The sequence below is a fragment of the Hermetia illucens genome, chromosome 4, assembly GCF_905115235.1.
Source record: "Hermetia illucens chromosome 4, iHerIll2.2.curated.20191125, whole genome shotgun sequence".
Lineage (NCBI taxonomy): Eukaryota > Metazoa > Arthropoda > Insecta > Diptera > Stratiomyidae > Hermetia > Hermetia illucens.
Window position 1 is genome coordinate 15,123,350 of NC_051852.1, and position 27,656 is coordinate 15,151,005.

The window sequence follows — 27,656 nt, forward strand, 5'->3', positions numbered from 1 at the left end:
GAAAGATATGGTCAAGCGACCAAAATCACCTGAGATTTTAATGAGATGAGTCAGTTTGCGGACGCAGATGATTCCGAACAATATAATATGCAAAATGTGATATCAAATATTTGTTGACAAATTTTGTTGACATGACGATGTAATCGAATACTTTCGTGGATATTTTAACCGCAGACAGGTTTATCCGTCCAAGAGGAAAGGCCCAGCTCAGCATTGCAGCATATCAACTCCGGCATAGTAGAAGAGGATGGCCGCATAGCTGCTATGTGTCTTTTGAGATTTTCAAGAAAGCTATACGACAGGTTCGTGTATTGTAATATGATGGAAATAATACAAGAAAAAAAAAAGTAAATTTGAATAGGCATGAAGCAGTCATGAGAGGTAATTTTAACAGAGAGTCATACATGGATTGGAAATTGTGCGACCATAGGATTATGATGAAGGCTCCTCAAATGGTCTTCGTCTCCTTTGTGTTGCCTCCTCCCTTGCCGGTTGTAGTATGTTGAAATTTAGTCCAGGAATTTGATCTGCTTGTGATTTCGTTTGGATTCATACTTTATATGATTCGGCTTAATTTGTAGGGCACAATGAGTTCGTCAATACTGAGAATTGAGGTAAAATTTTACTGATAAATGCCACAACAATCTTGTTTTGTTCAATCATTGATTCGCTTGAAGTGCTACATGAAACGTGCTGACGTTGATGAGAATCTGAAACAAAGTTCCATCATCGGCTTACCACAGAGCGTCAATTACATTATTTTTCATAATATCGGTTCTTGGCAATGTACTTCAACTCCCCCCGGAATTTTTCTGGTACATCGACATTTCTTGACTATTCAAAGCTGACGACGACAATTCATATGGTCGCCACAGCACTGTCATCGGTAGTGCCATATAACAACTAAATTGACAGCTAAAAAGCATTGCTAACATACAAAAGTATGAATATTTGAATTTGATTTGAATTTGCCAGTTACAAACTATGTATACAGAGTATAGACGAGCATAATTTGTGATCAATTCTATTATCTCTCCTCCATATTGAACCCATCTTGTTTCTTTTTCCAATGAATACCCACAACAAATCCACCTCATCCGGAACTGATCGATACATTCCATGTCTACCCTATGCAGTACCTTAAACTTCACTACTTGTAAAATATGTAAATGGCGTTCTTTTTCAAAGGAACGACCTTCTTGTACGAGTAATGTAACACGAAGGTACACTTGTGATGCATATATAGGCGTATAAGAAATCATATACAAAGTATTGGATTATTATATTATTTTTGATTCGCCATTTGTTCTTAAATACATGAAAAACCCTTTGGAAATGATTGTCAAGACAAGGTGATCACTCATATGGAAATAGAATTGATAGGTAAATGGCAAAAGGGATATCATTTACAATGATCATGTTCGATCAAATGACTAGTCTTATGATGTCAATTTGCAATGTATTTTGCGTGGTTATAGATGTAAATTCTATGAAATCAACATGAAATCGAGATATGAGAATGTTTCTGAGTATTTGAAAATTAATTTTTTTCTGACTATTATTTGTTTTTCCAGAGAAGATACAGCAAGAGTGAAAGATTGAAGAGTTACCGCATTTGTAGGATAGTTGATACATAAACCTTCGAATGCCACATATCGGAAAGAAAGTTCTGTTTTTGGTAGGAGGTTGTAATCAGAGCGATAGCCTTGGATCAGTTGGAACGAACTGATTCAAAGTTTCCTCGGACATCGGAATTATTACGATGAGAGTCCACCGTTGCATCACCTTGGCACCAACACGGTCACCAAGGCGGTCAATCAACCGAACTCCCATAACAGGTTTGCCAGAAGTGAACACCGACTGCTCGAGATAATATGTGGAATCGGACGGCAAGTGCTGGAGCTAACCCTCATGCTAGCAGACCTTATCCTACCCTACCCCCTCCTATCAAAAACAGTTCACGAGATGTGGGCCGGGGTTTTTGGTTCTCACATATTGTCTCTCTGTCAGGACAAAGGGACCGAGACTCACTTGCCTTGACACAGGAGACAACAAAACAAATCTCACCCGGGGTAAACTACTCTAATAGAGACGTGAAGTCTCAAGGCGGAGTGATACCACCGAAGATTCTATTCCCACAGGAGCTATGCTGTCAAACGTCCTCATAAGGGAGGGGACTAAATCACAAAAAAAAATGCTTGCTGGATGGACGGGGAAGGATTAGCTCTGAGCTGATTCTGGCATCTACGCGACGAGTGGCTCCCGTCTAAATGCGTTCTCCTGCGCCAGACGCATTTGTTTGCTCGTAACGCACAACTTGTCACCATTAATCCGGAATGGAAAATGACGACGTTTGCTTTCGCACTCGACAGGAAAACAGAACATGTCCGACACAATCGCGATCCACTTTTTACTTTTAAGTCACTTTGATCCGGCCGAGCTTATTATTCGTCAATTTTCTCCCCAGGCGGCCAACTATCTCCCATCCTTACAATTTTCGCATCCCAACCTAAAAAAAACGTGCACAACACACTCCGCACTTGTCATCTTCTTTCTGTTATTCCCTTTTTTTCCGAAAAAACAATTCCCCAGCCATGTAGCGCGGCAAAGCAGAGCAGCGAGCCACACGGACAAATTTCCCTTCCGTGGCAGAAGTTCGAAGATTCAAATTTGAAATTTAGAATTTTAACTTCAAATTGAAATATTAAAACCTTGAAAGCGGTCAGGAAAATTATATTCGCGTACCAAAATCGCATGCCGTTAAGCAAGTGTGCTACTTTCGCTCCCTCTCTCAAAATTTCTTTATTTAAGGGCAACCCGGAAAGTGGATCCTTTGAGCATTTCGAAAAGGTAATCGGCTGGTCACGGTGGTCCGATGTTGTCCTACGGCTGATGGGTAGAAGTGTTGACAACAGCTTAACTTTTCTCCAGTGAACTTATTGGCTAAGTGGCTAATCTGCCGTCGACATCGTCCAGCCTCCACATTCTACTTTGTATGATCCTGTATAGCGAACTGTTAATGGTGGCTTCGCAGGAACAGGAAGCCACGTAAGAAGACTTTCAGCTTGGGGTAATGCATTGGTAACCACCGTTGCAGAGCTCGAAAGAGGCTTGCTAAATAAATGACTGTGGGTAGTGGAAATAGAAATAGAACACGACATGCCTACGAATTATATTGAGTGCAAATCCGCCTTATTCACCAGAGCTTGAGCCTGAGCTGAAAATATTCGTTTTGAGAATGATGGGGTCTACTTCTACTCTACTTCTACGAATTATATAATGGAGCACTCAATATCTGCGAGCCGCTACGGTCACGCTGCTCGCAGGGCAGAGGTGAGGCAGCGTCTGACGATTTGCCTCTGCCCTGGTAAGAAAGCCGTCATCGCTTGCTTTTTTGAAAAGTTTGGTTGCAAGCCCTAAGCGAGGGGTCCGTGGACCAGGAAAGAGGGAGTAAGTTGCTCCCCATTTGGTCCGGTCCAGCATTAAGTTGATGCGGACTTAGGATCCCATCATTCTCAAAACGAACACAACAAGGAACTCGTGCCTTCCCCTTTTTGTGTAGGTAAGACAGAAAATCTTCATGGCCAATAGTCAGTCTTACCAAGCTTCCGATTCAGCTACACACCTAAGTGGTCAAAGAGCCACGCAGTCCATCCATCTCTTGTCTCATTTTGCCAAGAGCTTCACGAGCAACCACTTGCCTTGGCTCTTCCCCCTTGTGGCTGTATATGGCTTTGCACTCATTAGCAAGGAGGACAACAGGAATCACTCCTGCAATGACCATCACGGCCGATTCAGAGACAGTGCAGTAGGCAGAAGCCACCCGCAAAGCTCCCCATTCCAGTACTTGCGCAAGGCGCTTACAATATACCTCCTTGACAAGAGCGTCAGCCCATACCTGTAGCCATAGAACAGAACAAACTGCGTTGTACTCATCAGAAGAGGTTGCCTGGTAGACGCAGGACCCCCAGTGTTTGCTATTAGCCATTTAAAGCCGGAATCCCAGCTGCAACCTTTTTCGCTGTTGCTTTGATTTGCTCGAAAAAGGTCATCTTTGAGCCAAACGTCAGTCCAAGCTACTTGACCATTGGTTTTGACTCGATTATCGATTAGCCGATCGAAATGGTACGTGGGGTTCTTCTCCTTATAGTCAGGATGACTACTTCGGTTTTTTTTACAGCGCAAGGTTGAAACCATGAGTAGCCACTCATCTACTGACCCGTCACATCAATATGTCAAATCTACTTAACATCATCTGCATAACCACCAGCCACGACTCGCCTGCCATGCCGAGACTATCGAGACTATCGTAGCAAGCGTGCTAGAGGTGCGGCCCTTGGATATATCGCTGCGCTATCCTCGACGTTATCTCTATTCTCCTCTACTCCTCCTCGGGGGGCCGTGAACCCGTCTCAGTGAGCTGTGCGAAGGCCGAAGAGGGCGAAAGGCAAGGACTGCGGCCACGACAGATCGTAATGAGCAATTAAAGAGGCTCTTACTATCCGAGCCAACGTTCCAGCATCCCATTGGACTGGAGATGGTTTGCAGTGGTTCAGTGACGTTTGAAAGCAAGGAGTTTGTCTAACTCTGAAAAAAGAGTAGAATCAAACTGCATTCCCTGGTCCGTGATGATTACGACTGGTAAACCGAGAGCGGAATCCATCCTTGGCAGAGGGCCTCTGTCAATGATTTTGAGGCAATATTTGTATCTGTGTGAGTCTCGAAAAGGGCTAATGATATCGAGATGGATGCCGTGGAAGCACTTGATCGACTGAGTTAATACGTCTACTTCCTTTTTTACGTGCTTATTGATTTAACACTTCTGGCACGCGATGCAATGTCTGGCCCAAGAGGTTACGTCCTTGTTCATGGATAGCCAGTATTAACCGGTTCGTCGCTGCCATGCCTGGGTGCGCAAGTATGAAATATTTCCTTGCAAAAATCAGCCGGAATAAATGACCTAGGCCCTTTGTCTGAGGTTTCGCAACGTAAGTAAGAGTTTGAGCTGAAGATAGGAAATTCCTTGACCTTGTATTTGGAGTTTGTCCTCAGGCTCTGAAGCTCTGCGTCGTCTTTCTGCGTTTCGACGATTGCCGTCTAATCGAACGTGGCCGAGACTGTGACCTCTGAGTTTCATGGCTAAGCGTGCGCAACGACGTTGTCTTTTCCAGGCACATGTTGGATATCTGAAGTAAACTGGCTAATGAAGCTCAGTTGCCAAGGTTGGCGAGGAGACGCTTTTTCGGGGGTTTGTTTAAGCACGAAAGCAAGAGGCTTGTGGTCCGTCAACACAATGAACAGCGTGCCCTCCAGGGAGAAGCGGAAACATTTAACGGAAAGGTACGCAGCGAGCAGTTCACGATTGTAGGCGCTGTAGTTACGTTGAGCTAGGTTGAGTTGTTTTGAAAAGAAGCTCAACGGTTGCCAGGTTTGGTTCACCTGTTGGTGAAGAGCAACGCTTACCGCTGTGTCTGAGGCATCGACGAATACGACTAGGGGTGCATCTGGCCGAGAAAATGCCAGTAGTATAGCATCAATAACCTGCTGTTTGACAGTTTCGAACGCCTGGACCGCCTCGCCGCGGGAGTCTTTAGTTTTGGGCCTTGGTTTGGTTGAATTCCGTCAGGGGTAATCTTTGGATTTACCACAACCGTGTGGACCACAAGGTGCAGGCACCTTCTTATTTTAGAGAGGACTGCCTCTTCAGAAAAAGTTCCAGTCCTCAGCGCCTTCCACGCTGCTGCCATCAACCCATACAGGATACGCAGGGAATAGTGCTCACACAATATAGTCTATCTTCTCGGTCTTAAATGAACAAGCTTTCTACAGAGCCCCAATTTTTCGGGTTACCAGTTTGTAACCAGGTCATCACGGGCCCCCATTCACTTCGTCGACCAAGTCCCAGCAAGCTTTGCTTCTGTTTATTGCGTTGCGGAGTCTCCTTTTGGTTGATCTGTACTCTCTCATTGTGGTACATGCCTCCTCCCGCTCGTTGTGTTAAGCGGCGGAGTGTGTCAGTGGAGCTCTGCAATTTCCGCAGTCCATGAAGCCATAGAAAGGTTGATACCTCCTGGACATGGAAGCCCAGCAGGTCGACGTATCTGGTTCAAAACTGAATTTACTCGCCTCCCAGTGGGCTCCAAATCGGCAAATATCTCAGTGTTCATCTTCGCGACGTCCCGGTCTTGGGCAAGAACTTTAAGTTGGGTGGTGTCCCAGACCTAGATGGTAGTGATACCTGTCTGGGTGTCATAAAGCTAAGTCCTTGTTTCGGTACTGTTCGCTGATGACCACTGGATCACCTTTGATCTCCGCAGCGAACTGATTTGTAAGATACGGATTAACTTGAATGCGTCCTAGCTCTTTCCAATTCCGTTCTGAAGACTGGATACCATGCCGACCCCGCAGTGTATGACGTATGATCCCTGCATTGAACGCAACGCAACGTGCAGATATTCGTTTTATGGCCCACCTGTCCGCATCTCCGGCACGTTGTCTTCATGTCAGGTCTCCAGCAGGTTGCAGACGCGTGAACATAATCTAAATATCTGGTAACATTTTATTGAGGCGGCCCGGATTCTTATTCTATCATACATATTACCCAACCAATTCTGATTTTCCCGCTATTAAGAGCTCGGTAACTTTCATCATAGCGAGTAGGAAGTTCGCAGAGGTGATAGCAATCCGGGCATTGGTTACCTGCGGATATTCGCCCCTGATGGCCTATTCTATTTCTTTTTTTTTTCTGTAAGCCAGTTAAGATTTCGTATTTTCAAAGAGCTGAGAAGCTTTCTCTCCTAGCAGCCCCTTGACAATTTCACGGAACGTATCTTTATATGTTGCCCTCGGACCTATTTCGATGAGGACTCCACCACACTTCGTTTTCCGAATGGAAGATGCTTCTAGTCCGCTATCTTCGGGCTTAACCCGATAACGAATTTCACTGGGGACTTCCGTTGACTTAATAGGCAGAGTTGACGGCCTAGTCTTCCGTCGTCTGGTGCTTCACTCTTCGTGTCAGTCTTAATTGCCTATTGTCCCTCTTCGCTTTCTTCTTTTGAGCCATCTCCTTCTGATGCCCCTTCCTCCATTCGTTTATTCTCCAATTCGTTCTGCAACAAGTTATTTGCGATCCGTTTGGCGTTTACAGTGTTCTGAGCGTGGAGACCCAATTGCTTCTGCATCTTCTGTTGCTCTCCATGTCCACCTGTGATATGTAATTCGATCCAGGAGCTCCTCCTCTATTAATCTGTTTTTCACACCTTTGCTGACGTTTTTCTGGAGGAACGTCGCAGACTGCATGCGCTTCACAGCTGCCGCGTATTTTTTTATAGGCCTTTCGTCTTCCAGATGTGCCTGGATGGCTCAAGTGGTTAGAGCGCTGGACTGGCGAAACGGAAGGTTGCGGCTCAAATCTCACTGGTGACAGAGGGATTTGATCTTGACTGGATGTCGGATACCAGTCTACGCAGGTGTGAATAAGCACCTGGGTGAAATCAGGGTAATAATCTCGGGCGAGCGCATTGCTGACTACATTGCCTCCCACAAGGTTCTGTAATCCTGTTGTGTACTATTACGCAAGAACAGTCGATTACGCTTCCAGTCGGCTTATATTTGAAGCCATCTAGTCAGTTTCAGCAGTTTCCACTCTTTCTGCAATAACAGCGCTGCGTGGTACCGTCTGGGTTACCTTCTCCATCGCAGGTGCCGCATTAATTTGCGAGTCTTCTTCTTTATTTGCCCATCCCGATGTCGCGTCGGGCATTCCAGCCCTTGCTGCGTCCTTCACATTTCCGTGCTGCACATTTCCGTGCTGTACCGTACAAACGCAGTCAACCCTTTCTACATCTCACTATCTCCTCATTTATTTTATTTTTATTCTCCATTGAAGTTTTTAACAGATGTCCCCTAGTTGACGCACTAGGGGCACTCGTTCGGCATGTTGGAGCACTCATTTGACCGTTGGCGCTGACTATTTAACATAGCAGTATTAAAGATGACATGTCGAACCCCATGTCTGACCCACTGAAAGTTATTACGATGCAACGCTTGTTTATTGAAGATCTGCTTGAAAGGGATCAAAGTCCAATTAAATAGTTTTTTTAAAACAAGTTTTTTCCTGCTGAAAGTGGCACCAAATATGACTAGTCAGACAGGTTGAGTTTTCCGTGGGCATTCAGAGGTCTCCTATGTGGAGTAGGTGTGGCTTACGCTTCAAATAATACGGCAAATAGTTTTCCGTGAAAAATGTATTGGTGAAAGCATCACCTTGTTCTTTACGAAAAAGGTCTCGAATCCTTTATGTATTTAAGGAGAATTGGGTGGGTGGGTTCACCATTTTTTTTTCAAGAAAGAAATCATTGGACCATCTTGCAAAGACCTCGCAGAGAAATAATGACTGTATTCCAGACGAGGATATAGAATTCATTGATAGCAGAAAAATGTTTGCAGCAAAAATGTCGGGGTCGCACCATTCGAATCTACTCAGATCATCAGGTAGTGTTACCAGCACTAAATAGCAACAACATTGAAGCTCGTATATGTGGAATTACCACCAGTTGCTGCTAATACTTGGCCGACTGAACGAAACAGTCTTGACGTAGGTGCCGAAGTACTTGAACATCGTTGATAATGGGGAGGTTCACAGCTGGGTGGCAAGGTTCTGACTCTACAATTGTACAGCCAAAGCCAGCATTTGGCAGACGGTCATCCACCTTTAAGTCCTTGAAAGATGAAGTTGCAAGGGTTCACGTAGCCGAATAGAGAAATTTGAATTCCTGCTGGCAGACGAATATCTTTGTGAAAGAATCTGAGGCCCCCAGGGTATAGTTTTTTTGTTGTTTAAGAAGTGGGTCATGGAAACCGTGATTGGGCGTTTAATGGGGCATTGCTCCTTAAAATACCGCATGGAAAAAATAGATTAGGGGTCTCGGTTATGTCGAGCCGAAATGAGGAAGAAAAAACTGAGAGCTTAGACCACGGAAAGTCTGACCACTTTCTGCCTTTGGAAGATGTTCTCAGATTCGTAGAAGCCTGCGAACGTGAATCTGAGAACGATCCTAACTTTCTTTCCTCATTCTGTCATGAGGAAGCCATCGAAATATGAATATTTGTGAGGAAAATAAAAATAATGAATAAAGTATCGAATTTCAATTTTATAAAAAAAATGGCTCCTGCATTCTTTAGTAAATCGATCGAAACCATCTAATGATATTCGTTTGTTTGCATAAATCACCATTTCCACCGTGTACTGGTCCCCATATACACTTCCAAAAATGGAACACCCATCATAACTCAATGCATAAAAATTCACAAAATTAATTCTTAAATTTTGGAGGTAGCAGAAATGGTCAAAACTTTTTTCTAACTTCCCCACATTAAAGCCATTTAGATGCACAAGAGAAATAAAGAATCTAAATTCGATACACGTTTTCCTTCTATTCTACACCAATTTTTTGGTTGTTGATATAATTTAAAAACTCCAAAACCATAGAAGATGATAAATTTGTGATGTTTAGGATTTAATTAAATTCAAGATAAAAATCTTTTTCAGAAGTTTTGTCGGTAGAACTTTATCTTATTTATGTCGATTTAGAAAAGTCAGATCGCACAGTTTTAAGTAAAATATGCAATTAATTACAGACTAACATAAGATGTTGGCTAAGTAGTTATAGTTTTGGAATTGTTAAATGATTTTTTCTGGTATTTTGACCTCTGCTTGTGGGGTCAAGGATATATTTCTGTATTTTTAAAGTCGAATTGGTAATCAATTTTATTTCCGATATTTTTTATCCTCAATTTAAAAATCGATTAAGTGAAAGTTGTTTCTTCTATTGAAGGGAAAGGATTCATTTATTTTATGATGGCTATCAATATTTTGAGAGCTAATATTTTCTTTCTTTATTAGTTTCAACAGTGGATTAAGTTCTGGGAGAAGAAGAGGAAAACAAGTTACCCTGGAAATATCAAAAAATTTAATAAATCTTTTGCCCATCGATTAAATGATTTTCAGTTCAATTTAAAAAATAAATAGATATAAAAACAATTAAACTAATTATTGAATATTTACAATCTCTACCCTGAATAGATGACCTTTTCGGAAAATATGGAGTTTCAATTCATCCCCATCCACTTACTTCCAAAAGCATATTATAACTTATATTTCTCCGACCATGTCTTAATCTTAATCTTTTCCCGTAAGTTGTTCCTTTTTGTACATTCAATGTTACAATTTTTTTTTAATTACCTTCCATCAACTATTGGACGTAACAACCACTTAAGGAAAATTAATGGCAGACTGCATATTGCTCTGTTTTGCTTGCTTTTGTTCCCCTTCAATTGTGGTGATATTGTGTCAGACGAGATCTTTTCATTTCTGATTTAATTTTAGATAAAAGTGTCTGCAACTTGGTTTGGACTAAGTTCCCTTGAAGGAATACGAATATAACTATTTTCTTCTTTTCCAACGTAATTATATCTGCTTGGCATTGTAAAGGATGTTTTCTTTTCTTTTTTTTATTATAAAATGTAAGAGAGTTTTTGAAATACCTCCAGATGTTGAAGTCAGATATATGGGTAGATAGATTGGCTAAATAAATATTATACTTTCCAATGATGGGAATTATTTTTATGTCAAATTAATTTTTTATGTAATTTATTGTTCAGTTATTAGGTGATGCATAACGTTAAAGAAGCTTAAAATGAACATTGGTTTGCCTATAATCAACTATAAAGGCCGAACTATCCCAAATAACTGAGAATGTACCATGCAGGTTTACCTGCACTACGTGCTCCTTGACTATATGTTAGACAAGCTCGGAGATGTGTCCTTTGAACATTTGAGCCGCGATGTACTAAATTCAAGGAACTACCATAACCGTGGATACTATATAACAAACCCGCCCAAGAAAACACAATTGATGACCAAGATGGCTCTGTAAAATCCTTAATACGTAAGTCCAGAAACGAATATTTGCCCAGTGTGGAAGACTCACTAAAGCGCGGAAACCTTAAAACTTTCTGGTCCCACATTCGCAACTCCCGCTGCCCTGCCCAGTTATCCCCTCCGTCCATTAAATTATCTGGCTTCTCAGCTAACTCCCCCCAACTATCTTGTGATTTACTCTGTCGCTACTTTTCATCAGTCTATGTTCCCTCTACTTCCTCCGAATCCCTCCCGAGAGGCTTGTGGAAAGAGGCTCTCATCATCCCTTTCACAAGAGTTGCGATCGTACGCTTGCCGAGAATTACCGTCCCATTTCCCTCCTCTCCTTCCGCTCCAAAATCCTGGAAAGATATGTCAGCGACTGGTTGTCCGCCCACTTTGGCCAACATATAGTGAAAGAGCAACACGACTTCATTAAACGTAGGTCCACTGCCTCCAACCTGCTTGACTTTACCAACTTTATCGCCAAATGTCTAAATTCACGGCAAGAAATGCATACCATTTATACTGACTTCGCTAACGCCTTCGACACTGTAAATCACAAGATACTTCTATCCAAACTCTCGTCTCTAAACGTCCCCATACCACTTGTTTTATGGCTTGCCTCTTACCTTTCCAACCGATCCTGCCGCGTCTCTTTTGACGACTGTACTTCCCGCTCCTTCTCCTCGTCTTCTGGCGTCCCACAGGGATCTATTCTGGGTCCCTTGTTATTTTTATTTTTTATTAACGACCTTCCCCCCTTCTTACTTGTCCCTGTTTGCTCTATGCAGACGACCTTAAGCTGTTTTTCGCTATATCGTCACCTATGGACTGTGTTTCCCATCAATCTAACCTGGACACTCTGGTTCGTTGGTGCTCGATTAATGATTTGGCGCTAAACGTCAGAAAGTGCTAGAATGTGCTACTCCTCAAAATCCTCACCCACTTCTTTCTCCTAAGCTCTTAACGGACATTACTTATCCTGCTTGAATTCCACTCAAGACCTCGGAGTCACTTTCAACAATAAGCTCCGCTTTGACACCCATTCCCTCGATGTCATCAATGGAGCAGCAAAATTGTCAGGCTTTATACTTCCCCTCCTTAGCTCTCTTCAATTCCCTCGTGAGGAATACCCTCAAGTATTGCTCCGTAATCTGGTCACCCCTCCGTAACTGTGATTGTCTTGGCCTTGAAAATATGCAACGTAAATTCATCCATTCCCTCTTCTTCAAGAAAAGCGTCCCTCGTGAGGACTAACCCTCCCGCCTCCACTTTTTGAACCTTCCCTTCCTACAACAGCGTAGATCCTATCAGAATCTATGCACATTTTTTTAAACTTCCCTCGGGCCTGACGGACTGCTCCGCCTCTGACGATATCACCTGCCGTCCTGCGTCTTATAACACACGTAGCGCAGACAACGTGCCCTTCGCAGAACTCGAAGTCTACTTTCATTCCCCGATTCCTAGGCTTTGCCGAAATTACAACGCAGAACAGCTTGGTCCTTTTAACTTCTTTACTTTAAGTAGCTTTAAACGTAGAATAAGATGTTTGCTTTATCCTCCTCCTGAGTTTGGAATTTACTCTATTTGTTGTCCGTTATATTAAATAAATAAATATCAGTGAAATCATGTGTAATGCCAATGTTACAACCACTCACTCACTTTAACTCATATTGAACCGTTCCGAATTGTAATGAATATTTATTCACGGCTTGACTAGTTGCTTGGGACGTCGAGGGAGGATTCGCATCTCACTTATGTTAGTGTTTTTTTCTTGTTACATTATAGTTAAAAAAGCCCACGGGCCGTATTCCCACCCAACCGGAGCGAAGGGCGACCAACCTAAGGATGGGCTGAAGCCAACATCCAAAGGCTCGCATCACAGCGATGTTTTAACACAAAGTGTGTGCGGAAAGGTATTGTTACATCCGGATTTTCACAAACCCTTCAAGCAATGACGCGGTGGTTCTACACTTTAGAAACATAGATCTTAAATGGAAGACAGTAGGAATCAAGACTGAAGCCCGCTAGGTCAGATTGCAACCGGACAGGAGTCTTTGGACTATAGCACAGGTTGCGAGGATAATCGCTTTTTGCATCTCCATAAATAGCCCGGCGCTTAGATCGAGCATTTTTAGCGCTTTATGTATATTTTTCGGGACTAATGCCGTCGCTGAAATTACCACTGGGACTACTTCGATCTTTTTTAGTCTCCAAGTCTGCTTCATATCATCCTCCAAAGGGCCGAAGTTCCGGATTTTTTCGTCCTGTTTTTCAACAGTGTTCCGGTCCAACGGTATGGCTACATCGATTATGAAGCACTCTCATTCTTCCTTAAGAAGCAGAACTAGATCGCGACTACTATAATTAACACTGTAACCGGTGGCAATAGTGTGATCCCACAGTAATTTGGCAAGATCATTTTCCGAGATTCTCCGCGGAGTATGCTTATAGTAAGGATGATAGGTTACCACTGAGTTATACTTCAACGCAAGTTTTTGATGGAGAATCTTGCAGACGGAGTTATGACGATTGGTACACTCGGTACTGCTCAACATCCTGCACGCAGATGTTATGTGCTGGATGGTCTCCTCTTCACAGGTGCATAACACGAAGCATCCTGAATTGAAGTTAGGAATGCTCTCAAGACCATTCGACATCAACAACGGTCTACGACAAGGGGATGGTAAATGCAAGAGGTATGATCCTCTTTAAGTCCATCCAACTACTGGCCTATGCTGACGATATCGACATCATGGGAAGAACGACTCGAGACGTACAAACTGCCTTCATCCAGATCGAGCAGATCGAGATCTTGGGCTGCACATCCATGAGGCAAGACAAAATATATGGTGGCAATGTCAGCGCCGAAAACCAACCAACCAACAACATCAAACCGCACCGGTCAAACGGGAAGAATAAAGATAGGAGACTACAACTTTTGAGACCGTTGATAATTTCTCTTCTCTATCTATCTATCAACCGATAACAGTTATGATGAGGAAATCCGCGCACGGTTGTTGTCAGCAAACAGAGCCTATTTCAGCTTACAAAGACTGTTCCGCTCGAAACGTCTCACCATAGGGTCAAAGCTCTTACTGTACAAGACTATGATCTTGCTAGTCCTCTTGTATTCCTCGGAGGCTTGGGTTCTTAGCAAGAGGTTCGAGAGAAGAATCCTCCGAAGAATTTTTGGCTCCCTACATGAGGATGGACGATTCCGTAGCCTACACAATGACGAAATCTATGAGCGATACCATGACCGTCAGGTTGTGGATAAAATCCGTCTCAATAGATTGCGGTGGGTGGGTCACTTAATCCGTATGGATGAGGATGATCCAACCCGGAAAGTCTATAAGGGTAATATCTATGGTAGAAAAAGAAGACGAGGCAGACCCTGCCTAAGATGGAGCGATGGCGTAGGCCAAGACACCAGACAGCTTTTAGGGATATCGAATTGTTGGATCTCGGTGCAAAACCGGGATGTCTGGAGTTCCTTATTAAGGCAGGCCTAGACCGGATACCGGTTGTTGCGCCGTTGATGATGATGATGAAATACCAGGTGTACAGGCTTAAATCGGCTGTTTTTTTTTCAAGGAAAACACGTTTTTTTATAGGAATCAAAGAAAACTTTATTCAAAATGCTGGTCCTTGCTGTCCACACATTTTTTCCACCTCTCGGGTAATTTATGGATACCATGCCAATAAAATTGTTGATCTTTCGAGGCATACCACACCATCAAGCCATTTTCGGACGTTTGCGTAAAAATCGGGATGCTGCCCAGCGAGCGAGTGGCCCATCGATGGCAGATGATAGTCAGATGGGGCCAGGTCTGATGAATAAACGGGGTAGGGTACTGTCTCCCAGATCAGTGCTTCTAAGTAGTTTTGAACTTTTTTCGACGTGTGCGACGGAGCGTTATCATGGAGGAAATTCGGCTTTTCATGTCTTTGTTGATATTCCGGCGGTTTTCCATTCAAAGCACGATGCAATTTGATGAGCGTTTGGTGATAATGGTTGGCATCGACAGTTTCACCAGGTTCCAACAGTTCATAGCAGACAATACGCCGCTGATCCCACCAAACGCACAGCATCGTCTTCCATCCGAAGCGATTTGGTCTTGCAGAAGATGTCGTTTAGGATTCTCAAAATAAATCCAGTTTTTTCGCCAGCCACAATCCGATGCAAAAACATCTTTTTTTGTGTGCTCCATCTGCCTATCGTTCAATTGATGCGGCACCCATTTTCCGATCTTTTGAATCTTACCCATTGCACGTAGATGCACGGAAATGGCTTGTTGAGGGACACCCAATGCTTCAATATCGTCCTCGTCCAAAAGAGCCTCCAATTCGTGGTCCTTAACTTTTCCGGGCCGATTTTCATGCTCCTTATCGCCCAGATCGAAACCGCCATCTTTGAACCAACGGAACCAGTCTCGGCACGATGTTTCCGATAGAGCATTGTCGCCTTAGGTCTCCACAAGCATTCGATGCAATTCAGCGGCTGATTTCTTCAAATTGAAGCAAAAAAGCAGAGCCTCCCGCAAATGCTTTTTTCCGGGAACAAAACTGGACATGATTATTGAAGAGGAAAAATATGTTTTTGCCTGAAATTGCTGATGATATGCACTGACAATTATTGACAAATGTCGAACTAGAAAAAAAAATGGCGTGCTCATAACAGCTTGATATGGTCACTGACCCCATCTGTGAACAAATAGCTTGTACGCCTGGTATTCTTGGAGACCATCCGATTGACCATGCTTTGCAACGTACCGCGATATATTGACACTAAATAACTAAAAACAAGTCGGGAAACCGGAAGCTTGACGCTTCAGGTATAAAAGGTTTTGTGCTTCCTTTGTGGTTGATAGCATTGACTCGAGATATTAAATTGCTCAGTTCTGTCAATGGCAATAACCCGCCTAGATCCTCTTTGATGAATTCTTGAGAACCAATACATAAAATACCTAAATTAAAGTCAAACCAATCGTTTTTTTTTAAATATCAATCAACAATCAGAGAAATAGAGTCCTTAAGAATAAATCTTGTCACAAACCCATTTCATCGTCAACTGCATCATCAATACCAACCACTCGTCCATTTCTTGCTATAATAAATGGCCCAACAAACATTCCATTCACCAGGACTTTCTTTGTTTTATCCAATTTCTTCCACTCTAAATTATCCTTGACGTCATTTTGTATAAAAAAACAATGTGGCCACAGATCTGTGTTTGCATGACGAAAGTATCTTTCGTTGTACATAGACATCATATTTTCGCATGAAACCACCCGGAGTTGCTTCCTATCCAAATCGTAGGTTACCTTTGCGTCCAAAGCCTCTAGAATGAAAATATTTGCATATGTCTGACGATGGAGAGTTGCTGCTAGCTTGGTATCATACTCATTCCCTATGATGTTCAGAATACGAGTTTGGAATACTTTCTTGATCGTTGAAAGGATCAGGTTCATTTGTTCAGCTGGGATATTGTTGCGGCTGATGTCCAGGTATCTAAGTCTTGTTTCGGGCAGTTGATGACCAATTGCTTCACCTCCGTTTTCTCCCAACCTGTTGTTACTGACATCTAATCCAATCATACAATTTTTCCCCTTTATAGCTGTGAGAATTTCCGAGACTCCACGTCCTTCCAATTTGTTTGAACCTAAATCCAGGTAAAGTAAAGTTTCGCTTCTTGCGACATATTCTAACAAGGGTTGGATTGATTCCGTGTCCAATCCACACTTCTTCAAGTGAATTTCGACCAATGGACAGGTCCAGAGAATCATCGCCATTAGTGTACCCAACTTATTCTCATCCACATAGCTCACAGGACTCCGGTTCACTATACGACTCATATCGACAGCTTTCAAGGATCTTGACTTGGAAATCCCATCAGCAACCATTGCAAACGTGGACTCGTCTAACCCGCAATATCCCACATCTAAATACTGCAAGTTATCCGAATGCAGGACAAAACATCTCAGATGTTTGGCATGTGTCATCGTCAGTTCGCTTCCTGATAATCTCATTACTCGGATACGCGAGGATTCCGCAAATACCGACATGAATTCTAGTAACTTCTGGGGGATGTTCGCTGCAATAAAGCTGATTTTCTCCAACTTGTTGGCTACTTTTGCGAGTTTTTGCCACAAGACTAATCGTTCTGGTATGTCCATGTAGGCGATTTCCAAAGATTTGACGTGATTCTTACTTTGCAGGAAAGTCACCACAACTTCAAGATCTCGTACGGTCATATGACGATACATTCGTCTTCTGTAGACGTTTCCATGCAGGACCAGATTTTGATAAGGCCTTTTGTCGCATTCCCGGAGCCAGCAATCCAGAATGAGTTCGGTTAAGGGACGAACTGGTTTTGCTTTGTGCCGCTGACACTTACAGGCCTTCATGCCAAAGATACATCCTTGGGGGTCGTTGAATTCAAAGGTACTTGCGGACATATTTATATTTTGAACGCTATTAGCGATGACAGATTCATAAATGCGATAGTTGCTAGTTCGAATTTTTTGTATCTAATCTGATGAATGAAATTTGGCAGTTTGGGAGCGATTATTATTATTCTGTTTACAGAAAGTCGCACCGCGTCCTTAAAGAACTTTTGTACCCCTTTTACTGGTTATAGTGTACCTATTAATCACAGTATCTCAAGCAAGCCTATAACCGTCAGGAACTTTAGTATGTTCCCCACTTCCAGATCTTTCAGCTTTACATCTGGTATTAAGTGTTCTCCCAGATGCCTCGACCTACTTTGCAAAAGTGCCGGACACTGTCCCAGGACGTGTATAGAGGTTTCACCACACTTCGCACAAAACCTGCAGGCAGTGTTCGTAGATATCCGTAGCTTCCCTAGGCGATAGTTCAGCCGACAATGACCAGTGAGAATTGCCACCACCTTTGTGCGCATGGGCTCGTATCCCCCAATGAGCACCCTGGACTCTTCCATTCTTAGTAGCTCCGCCCAGTATAGTTCCCTCACCCGTTCCTCTTCATTTTTTAATGCTATGCATGTTACCGATCCCACAGAAGGATTCTGGTCCGTGTAAAGGCGTCCCTGCTCCCTTCTTGGCTAGTTCTTCTGCTGCCTCGTTGCCTTCCAACCTAGCATGGCCTAGAACCCAAAGTATCCAGATCTTATTAGACGAACCGAGTGTATTCAGTCTCTTAAGGCATTCGCACACCAGTTTAGAGTTCACTTGGTTGGACTTAAGTGCCTTGATCGCTGCTTGGTTATCGGTGAGAATAGCTATGTTCTGCCCCCTGTAGTTCATTTGCAGATTAAAAGAGGCACATTTGTCTATGGCGTATATTTCCGCCTGGAATATGCTATAGTATCTGCCCCCTCCCCTGCTGTGAGGGATCCGTCAGTGTACCAAGTAATCAGTTACTGGTTTAAGCCGTATGTTGCAGCCACGCTCTCCCTTGTTACTCCAACGTGTTTCAAACTTCTTATCGATGTGAAACCTCGTTTTCATGTTCTCCCTTGGTATCAGTAATTCGGGATACCGCCTAGAAAGGATATCAATCTTTCTTCAATTTAGGCAGCTCCCCGCCTCACTCATACTACCGGCCATCCTGAATATTGCCCTCCTTGCCTGCATCTGTATTTGCAGATGGAGAGGGGTTAATCCCACAAGGACCTCCAGGGGTGCCGTTGGGCATGTCCTCATTGCCCCACTGATACACACGGAAGTCAGCCTTTGGAGCTTATGTAATTCCCTGGGTTGTGTGCTGAGTTCGGTTCTTTCTGCCCAGATTACCACTCCATAGGTAATCATTGGCCTTACTATTGCAATATATATCCAAAGTAGTATCTTCCGGCTGTAACCCCATTTTTTTCCTGCTATGGATCTACAAGTCATCAGAGCCCTCGTGGCTTTCCGACAAGTGTTTCCGACATGTGTCTTCCAGAGTAACTTTTGGTCTAGCGTAAATCACAAATATTTGACCCCTGTTTCTCGTTTCACCTCCATATCATGTAATCTTATGGCTTTCAGGTGATCAAGCTTACGCTTCCTAGTGAATGGTACTATGGTGGTTTTGGCTGTATCTTGTATCTCTGTGTGCGATGTTTTGTCGAATGCTCCTTCGATATCCAAAAACGAACACAGTGCAATTTCTTTTATTTCTATGGCATACTGTAATACCTCTATCAGCTGATACAGAGCAGTTTCAGTTGACCGTCCTGTCCGGTAAGCGTGTTGACAGTGATGTAAGAGATCACCCTTCAGAACGTTAGTTCCAATATAGTTGTCTATGACCTTCTCCAGCGTTATGAGTACGAACAATGTTAGGAAAATTGGTCTGAAAGATTTAGGGTGAAAAGGATCCTTTTTACCCGCTTTCGGAATAAAGACCACTTTTGCCCGTCTCCATGCCCTTGGTATGTATCCCAGTGCTATGCTCCCCCTTACCACCCTCAGAAGAAACTCTAGGATAATTCTTAGACCTCTCTGGATTAGTGCTGGCAAAATGCCATCTACTTCGGGAGATTTCAGTGGTTTAAAAGTTCCCACTGCCCATCTTAGCCTAGCTTCTGAGCATACCTCTTTTGATAGTTTTCAGCTCTCCTTTCTTCACCTTTTATTCGTTGTTGGGATGTCAGGCAGCATATTGTCGTCTACCAACGAGGGGTAGGACCCGGCAAATGAGTTCTGAGAAGCAGGTATACCCTGTCCTTCTCATTCTCGGTAAATTTCCCATCTTCCTTCTTCAAGCAGACAAAGGATATTCCCCCGTCTTTGGCTACAGCCTTGTACAGCCTGGTTGCTTCTGTGATCTGTTCGATCCCTTCACAGAATTCCCTGAAGCTGTTCCGTTTCGCTTCCCTGATCGCTTTGCTATACGCAGTCTGCGCATTTTTGTACCTCTGCCAGTCCCCGGTTTGTTTTGCCCAGTCGAAGAGTTTTCGTGCCTCTGTTCTCATTCTGACCAGTTTCTTGTTCCACCATGGTACATCCCTTGATGACTTAACTGTCTTAGCCGGACAGCTGGCCTCACATGCGTCAATGATGACTGTGTTGAAGTTTTCCACCACTATTTCTAGTTCCAGTTCACTCCTGATGTCACCGCCCCTTTGAAGATGGGCAATGTTATTGCTCAAGTGCGTTGCGCAGGATTCCCAATCCGTTCTCTTGGGATTCTTTATTTCGTAGTTACCCTCAATGTCGAATCTGATTATTCTGTGATCAGACATAGAGGGTTCATCCGACACTCTCCAATTCCTGATCATTTCGTACATTAGAGTATTTCTTAAAGTTATGTCTAGTACCTCCTGTCTGGTGTTGGTCACAAATGTTGGAGTGTTCCCTAAGTTATATATTTCTAACTTATTGCTAAGAATAAATTAAAGAAGATACTCACCTCTGCGATTGGTGTCGCTGCTTCCCAACACTTCGTGGTGGGCGTTGGCATCGCAGCTGAGAAGAAGTGGTAATGCCCTCTTCTCGCAATATTTCGTCAGTTTTGCGACTTGTTCCGGTGGAGCCCGGATTTCGTCTCCTGGGAAGTATACCGATGCCACAACTGCCTCTCCAGTGCTTCTCCCGACTTCCAATGAGATAGCCACAAGGTCCCCGGTTAAGAACTCTGAAAGACATATGTATTTTAAATTACGTTTAAGAATTATGTAATTTCTTGGTTTTTCACAAGAGCAGTCCCAAATTACCTGCACGCTTCCTCCTTGCAGACCGCGAATCTGCCCCCGGTAAACCCAGGGCTCCTGAGCCAGCACTATTTCAATGTTTTCCTTGGAACTTGCCCTTGCAATTACTGCAGATGCAGCTTTCGCATTGTGGAGATTTATCTGGGCTATCTTAGTGCTGGCCATTGGCTCCGTTATTGTTTGGAGCTCTTCTTCGCAGTCGAAGTGTCACCCTCCTCCTACGACATGGCACTTTCCTGCGCATCGCTGTCCACTCTGAGCCCTAGGATATGGCAACTCCGACATTTGATTGCCTCCAGAGATCGGTCATCTACCCTGATCGTGAGGAGTTTACCCTTGCCCTCCACCTTGCTTCTGAAGACTCTCCATAGTCGGGTATGGAGAATTTCATTCTGAGGGATTAGGAGGCACATAAGGTCTTCTTCCGTTTCTATTGTCGCGACTTTTGGCAGAAAAACTGTCACCATGTGGGCTTCTGGTATATCATCCACAGCATATGTTGACAGTTCCACCTCGTCCCGGCCTGGCAATCTAAGAACTATGGTTCTAATCCATTCTGCAGTGTCCTCCGTCGCGCAGTCCACCAGTATAAGGCCTGGTCGAAAGCGTATCCCAGTGAACACCAGTTTCGAAGTCCAACCCTTGATCATCTGCCTGACGACAAGGTCCTCGATGGTTTCCTGCTCCTCATGAGTAAGTATTTGGTTGGGAAACATTTTTAGCAGTATGGCCAGTCGAACGCCCTTGACCGCACTAGCATAGCGAATGGCGGGTTTCCTGGGTGCTGCCTTCACTCCTGGCCTGCCCGGGTTTTCTCTATCCTTAGGTTCAGGTTTGGATTTTTTTGGAGCATTCCCTTCATGCGGGCTGATTTCTGCTGTTCTCCGCTTTCTCGGCTCCGGTAGAGATGACTTAAGTCTGTCTTGAGCTTTCTTAAGGGCCTCTTCTGGTTTCAGGCCTTCCTTCAGATAGCGCAGGTACCATTTAACACCGGCGCCACTGAGACCCGTCTTCTTCCCGATGTCTGTTATATTTATCTCAGACGTGCTTTTGCTAGTCCCTGCTCTTTGAACAGTGGCGTTTGTTGGGTGTTGTCCAAGCAGTATACCAATGTTAACCTTGAATCCACTGCTTGAAGTCCTAACTCCTCTCTTCTTGTGTGTAATCACCTGGCTCTCAGTATTTCGGAGATGTGCCTCCGCCTGATTAACCAGTTTGGGTGCAGTACGGGGCCCCGCTTTGTTGGTTTTCGTTTTCTTTTCTTTTTTTGTACTCGTTTGATTCCCACGAGTATGGGGGTTAGGAGGGCCGCCGTGCCATAGCCCCCCGTAGCACGGTAAGGTCTAGCTTACTCACTGAGGCGACCAGGTATCAGTGTGTGGTGGTGACCCTGGATATGAGGAATGCATTCAACTCGGTCAATTGGAACCTTATACGAAAGTCTCTGGCGACGATTGGTGTTCCCACCTACTTCGCCGCTATTATCGATAACTACTTGAAAGAGCGGACACTCTGGTATGATACCGATGATGGACCCAAAGAGTACGTTGTCTCCGCGGGCGTCCCACAGGGCTTTGTACTGGGCCCACTACTGTGGAACATCATATATAATGATTTACTCAACCGGCCGGTTCCGGAGGAGGCCACGGTGGTGGGTTACGCCGATGATATAGCACTGGTTGTGGTTCCAAAGCATCTCGAAGATGCTGAGTTGTACACAAGCGAAGCAATCAGTGTTGTTAAGGCTTGGTTAGGGAGTGCTGGACTGGCACTCGCGGAGGAAAAGACGGAAGCGGTCCTCATCACTAAGCGCCGCAAAAGAAATTACGCCTGCATTAGAATCGAGAATCGTATCATTACTTCCAAGCCGGCCATCAAATACTTGGGGGTGATGATAGACGGAGGACTTAATTTTAAGCAGCACATAGAGCATACTTGTAAAAGAGCATCCACCACGAGTATGGCTCTGGCAAGGATGATGCCGAACGTAGGAGGCTCGCGGTATACTTGCAGGCTGCTCATAGCCAGGGTCGTGAGCTCTATGATGCTGTATGCAGTCCCAGTTTGGGGAAAAGCACTGCAGGTTTTAGGCAATACACATAAACTGAGTACAGTTTACAGAAGAACATCCTTATGGGTGTGTTCTGTCTTCAGGACCGTCTCAGACAATGCAGCGTTCGTCATCTCGGAAATGATGCCAATTGACGTCCTGGCAACCGAAATAGTGAACATTTATAACACCAGGTCCATCTCTCCCTTATCTCAGGTGAAAAAAAGCCGAAAGGGAGAGATCCATAAACAGATGGCAACAGCGATGGGACCAGTCAGGAAAGGGTCGTTGGACTTACAGGTTGATCCCTTCCATCGGGGAGTGGCTGGAGAGAAAGCATGGGGAGGTCAATTATAATCTCACTCAGTTTCTCACCGGCCATGGAGGATACCGTCAATACCTGTACAGGTTTAAATTGGACACCTCGCCTAATTGTCCAAATTGCGGGGTCCCAGAGGACCCAGCGCACGTATTCTTCCAATGTCCTAGGTTCGTGGAAGAAAGGAGGAACCTAGAGGCAACCCTAGGTGAAGTGCTGTCGCTGGAAAATTTTGTCCGGAGAATGGTAGCTTGCCAGGAAGACTGGGATGCGATCAATTCCATGAAGTGTTTTTCGACTCCCCAGTCTAGATCCGTAGCATTTTGTTAATAGTAGGGTCACCTCGTACAGGGTGTGGCTATCACCAGTCACTAACGGTCTTGGTAGAAGAGAGGCTTGGCCCCTGAAAAGCCACGCACCGCCCCAGAGGAGAGACAGCTCATCCTCGGAGAGAGATAGGTTGGCCTCAAGGGGCTATGTTCCTCGTCAGTATATCCTGCAGTGCGCTGCTTGCCCCCAGAACGATAGATGTTTTTCCGTTGGCCATTAAAATTCCAAGCCAAGCTCAAGCTTCACAACCAATTTTTATTGCTAATTCGGGGTCTCCAATAGAAGCAAATTGGACCCAAAAAATAATGGATCCACATGAAAAAACCGGAAGACACCTTAAACTTGGCGTCATTCGCTGCAGTTGGGACCAAGAAATTAAATATCTCAACATGCGCTCATATCGTTTTCCCGGTGTCTTCACAACACACTCCCTGGTCCGTCTTGGAACTATCCGCTGATGCTTTATTTTCGGTATACAAGAGATTAACATCAACAAAATGGTCGGGGTCCACCATTCATACGATTCGCAATGGTTAGGAAGATGATAATCGATAAAATTCCTATGTTCGAATTGCATAAACCTTTCTGCACACTAGTATCTGTTTGTGCATTCTAAAAGACGTATAACAACATTCGATTTATTATGCAAAAGTGAAAGTTAATATCTTTTTACATATGATGCATTAGCAATTAATTAATTATGCAGTAATAGATACTATTGGCTTGAAACAGGAGAAGGTAGGTATAGTACATGTTACTTGCCATTCACGAAGGTATCAGAGGTGAGAATTTGGAAAGGTGCGTGGTTTATACAAATCTATGAGTTTCTTCTGGATGTCGAAAACATGTTAACACTCTAACAAGAAAATGCAGAAACTTGTTTTCGTATCAAAACTACTTACATGTGTGGGAGATTGAGATGGGATCGAATTTGGCACTGGTTGCATTTCGCAGATTGAACATTACAAGTTCTTCTGCCCAAACAAGTTTAGATGAATGTTACCTAACATATGGGAAACGAATGTTGCTTTCTTTTGTGAGTTAATTCTTTGACACACCAAAAGTGTACGGATCGAGTTTATAGCGAATATGTCGATAAATTAAAAGTGCTACTTTTGATCACGGTATCCTGATTAATGAAACAAAAATATTGCACAAGTACCGGACATTTACTCTTCCCATAAAATCTGGAGAGAGTGTCCCCAGATGTTCCTAATTTCCCAGGTGGTAGTTTACCCTGCAGTAACCCGAGAGTGTTCCTACTAAGATTCTAAGGATCTTCTTGGTGAAGTTTTAACAAGCCTAGGAATGCCTTGGCTTATACCTCCCCATGAGCACTTGCCTGGCCACCCTGTATTGTTCTCTCAGCCGTCCCTCTTCTCATGGCTACAAATCCATGACACTGTCCCAGAAGGACAAAATCTGCAGGCAGTGTTAGTAGATATCCCTAGCTTCACCAGGTGATAGTTTAGCCTGCAATCACTAGTGAGTATTCTCGGAGGCTCTTCTTGGTGAGGTTTAAGCAATCCCTTGTGTACTTAGGATCCCCCTATAAGCACCCTGGACTGCTCCATTCGTGGAAGTTCGACCAATATAGTTCCCTCGGCCGTTCCTTTTCATTTTTTAATGTCATAGCCGCGAATCCGTTTCCGATTCTACTAGCCAGTTTGTCCGCGACCTCATTTCCTTCCAACCCAACAGGCCCTGGAACCCAGAGTGTCCAGATCTTATTGAGCGAGCCGAGCGTGCTCAGCCTCTTAAGATGTTCCCATATCACCCCATCTGTCTATGACGTATATTTCTGCCTGAAATATACTACTGTGCTTACCCCTTGGTTCAAAGTAAATTTCCCTTAGTCCAATGACTCCGACACCCGCTTCTTCCATCAGTGTACCAGCTAATCAGTTGCTGGTGTAAGCCGTATGTTACAACCACGCTATCCCAGTTTGCCTTATTACTCCAACCAAACTTCCAAATGAAACCTCGTTGTCATGTTATCCCTTGTTATCAGCAATTCGAAGTACCGCCTATAAAGAATATCAATCTTCCCTGGATTTAGGCAGGTTCCTGCCTCATTGGGCCACTGGTCCCAAATTACCTGCATGCTTTCTACTTACTGACCGCGAATCCACCCAGGGCTCCTGAGTCAGCACTATTCCAATGTTATCCTTGGAACTTGCCTTTGTAATTACTGCAAATGCATCTTTTGCATAGTGAAGGTTTACCTGGGCTGTCTTAGTGCTGGCCATTGGCTTCTGTACTGTTTAAAGCTCCTCCCCACTGTCATCACCCTCGTCCTCCGGCATGGCGCTTTCTTGCAAGTCGCTGTCCACCCTAAGCCCTAGAAGATCAAAGTCTAGGTCGTCCAGCTTCTCCTCTTCGCTGGGCAGCAAATCTACTTCCCTGCTTGATCTATTCCATTCTGCCTTTATGTCCTCCGTGATTCCATTGGGGATCTTGGTAGGTTTTCCACCCAACGTCTCCTGCAAAGTGTTTTTCCTTGGCTTTTTCTTGTTGACGTGCACAAGTATGCCAAATCTAAAGTTGATGTGGCAATTTCGACGTTTGACTGCCTCCAGAGATCGGCCATCTACTCTGATTGTGAGGAGTTCACCTTTGTGGGATGGGATCTACGTAGACTGTCCCACGCATGTATGTTCTCTCCCTTCCAGCCTGCAATTTAGGAATTATGACCCTGATCACTCTCTCCGTGGCCTTTGTCTTGTGGACTAATTTCATTTGTTCCCCTCTTCTCCGGTTTCGGCGTTGAAAACTTAGACTTATCCTATGCGTCCGTGAGGATTTTTCCACTTCGAAGTCGTCCTATTTTATTTTTAGCGTGTGATATGCTAACCCCGTCCGATGTTAGGTTTTCCTGACCTCCCGTCCATCTAAGGCCATAGTTGCTTGTGGTTTTCTCACCAGGCCAATGTGGAGGTTGGACCCACCACCTAATTCCCCGACTTTTTCTTTCTTAGTATTATCACGTGGTTATCGATATTTCTCCACATGAATTGTGTGAGGGATAGGGACTCACTTGTTTGTTGTTGCTATTGTTTTTGTTTATTGGTCATTTCTTGAGTCTGCCGTGCTACAGCTCTTTATGGCCCGGTAGGCTCAATCTTATTCACCGAGGTGGCCAGATATCAACGAGATTCCGTTCGAAAATAGCGAACTACCCCTAACTTCACGTTCACATTGGAGAGGGTGTGGCTTTTACCACACACTTCTACTTCCAAATATTCTAAGATCCCTAAAAAACTAAAATCTTTCCCAGAGAAGCGAAACTAAGAAAAATGGAGAAGCTGATAGCTCGACGACTGTAGGTGTGGAAAAATATGCAGGGGATCCTGAGCGTGGTGCCATAGAGCATTTATACTGCAGATGAACATCGCATTTACACTGGAGCTGCCTGAAAACGGTGCTAAGGCCGAGGTGCAGAGGCGGTAGATTTAGCGAAGGCCGCTTTGAAAGAGCTATTTGGACTTAAGTTAGGGCAACAGTCTCTGAGTCGAGCATTGAGACCATAGACATAGAGGCGACGCGAGAGAGTGCTTAGCAATCAAGTTGGTTTCCCCTTTTACAAAAATCGGTCCATGAGCGTTGAAATGGTGTGTTGCTTGGACGGGAACCAAGAACGTTTTCCCTACTCCGATGCACCGCCACACTCGGTGATTGTCACCGAATTTTAATTCACATCGGTGGGTGACGCAGATGCGAAATGTAAGGATATGGCTGGCCGTCCTATTCCTCCTTAGATAATCGAATTTCAAACTAAGAGAAAGAAATTCTGCCAACTCATCATATGCTGTCTCATCTCTGCCGTGGGAGCATTGTGGCTGAAGCAGCGTTCGTATGCAAATCGTATAAAAGTAAGTGCGTCGCTTGCATATTATGAAATAGACGGTCCTGAAGGCGGAAGGTACACTTAGAGCTGCCACATTTGGTTATGTGGACCGCTTCCATTTTTTTCTCCACAAGCGTCAGTCCGGTGGTCTTTACCCAAGACTTAACACCATTGATTGCCTTGTGTGAGTATAATTTAGCCATCTTGAAATGCCACCGGGGCATCCTCCGGGACCCTTTAGGACACCCGCTAGACAACTACTTCTTGAGCCAGTTACTGGTGTGATACCAAGACATTCCTTTTGCTAAATAGCTACTAGTTTGGAACGCAATCTAGACATAGTCTGAAAAAGGCCCGAAATATGCTCTCCCACCCTGCAATTAGAGATCTCTCTGACGTCCTCAAAGAACGATTTACCCAGTGCCCGTAGCCTGACTCTAACTAGACTAACCGCAGAGAAAGTGCATGAGGGTTTCCCTTCCTTCTTCGCGGCTTCGGCCA

At 44.2% G+C, this 27,656-nt stretch overlaps 1 protein-coding gene across 1 annotated transcript in view; it reads left to right on the plus strand.

Moving 5' to 3' along the window:
* The window catches only part of LOC119656300 (tetratricopeptide repeat protein 28), a 145,230-nt gene that overhangs the window by 77,425 nt on the left and 40,149 nt on the right, over positions 1–27,656 (plus strand). The gene's annotated exons all lie outside the window — the stretch shown is intronic.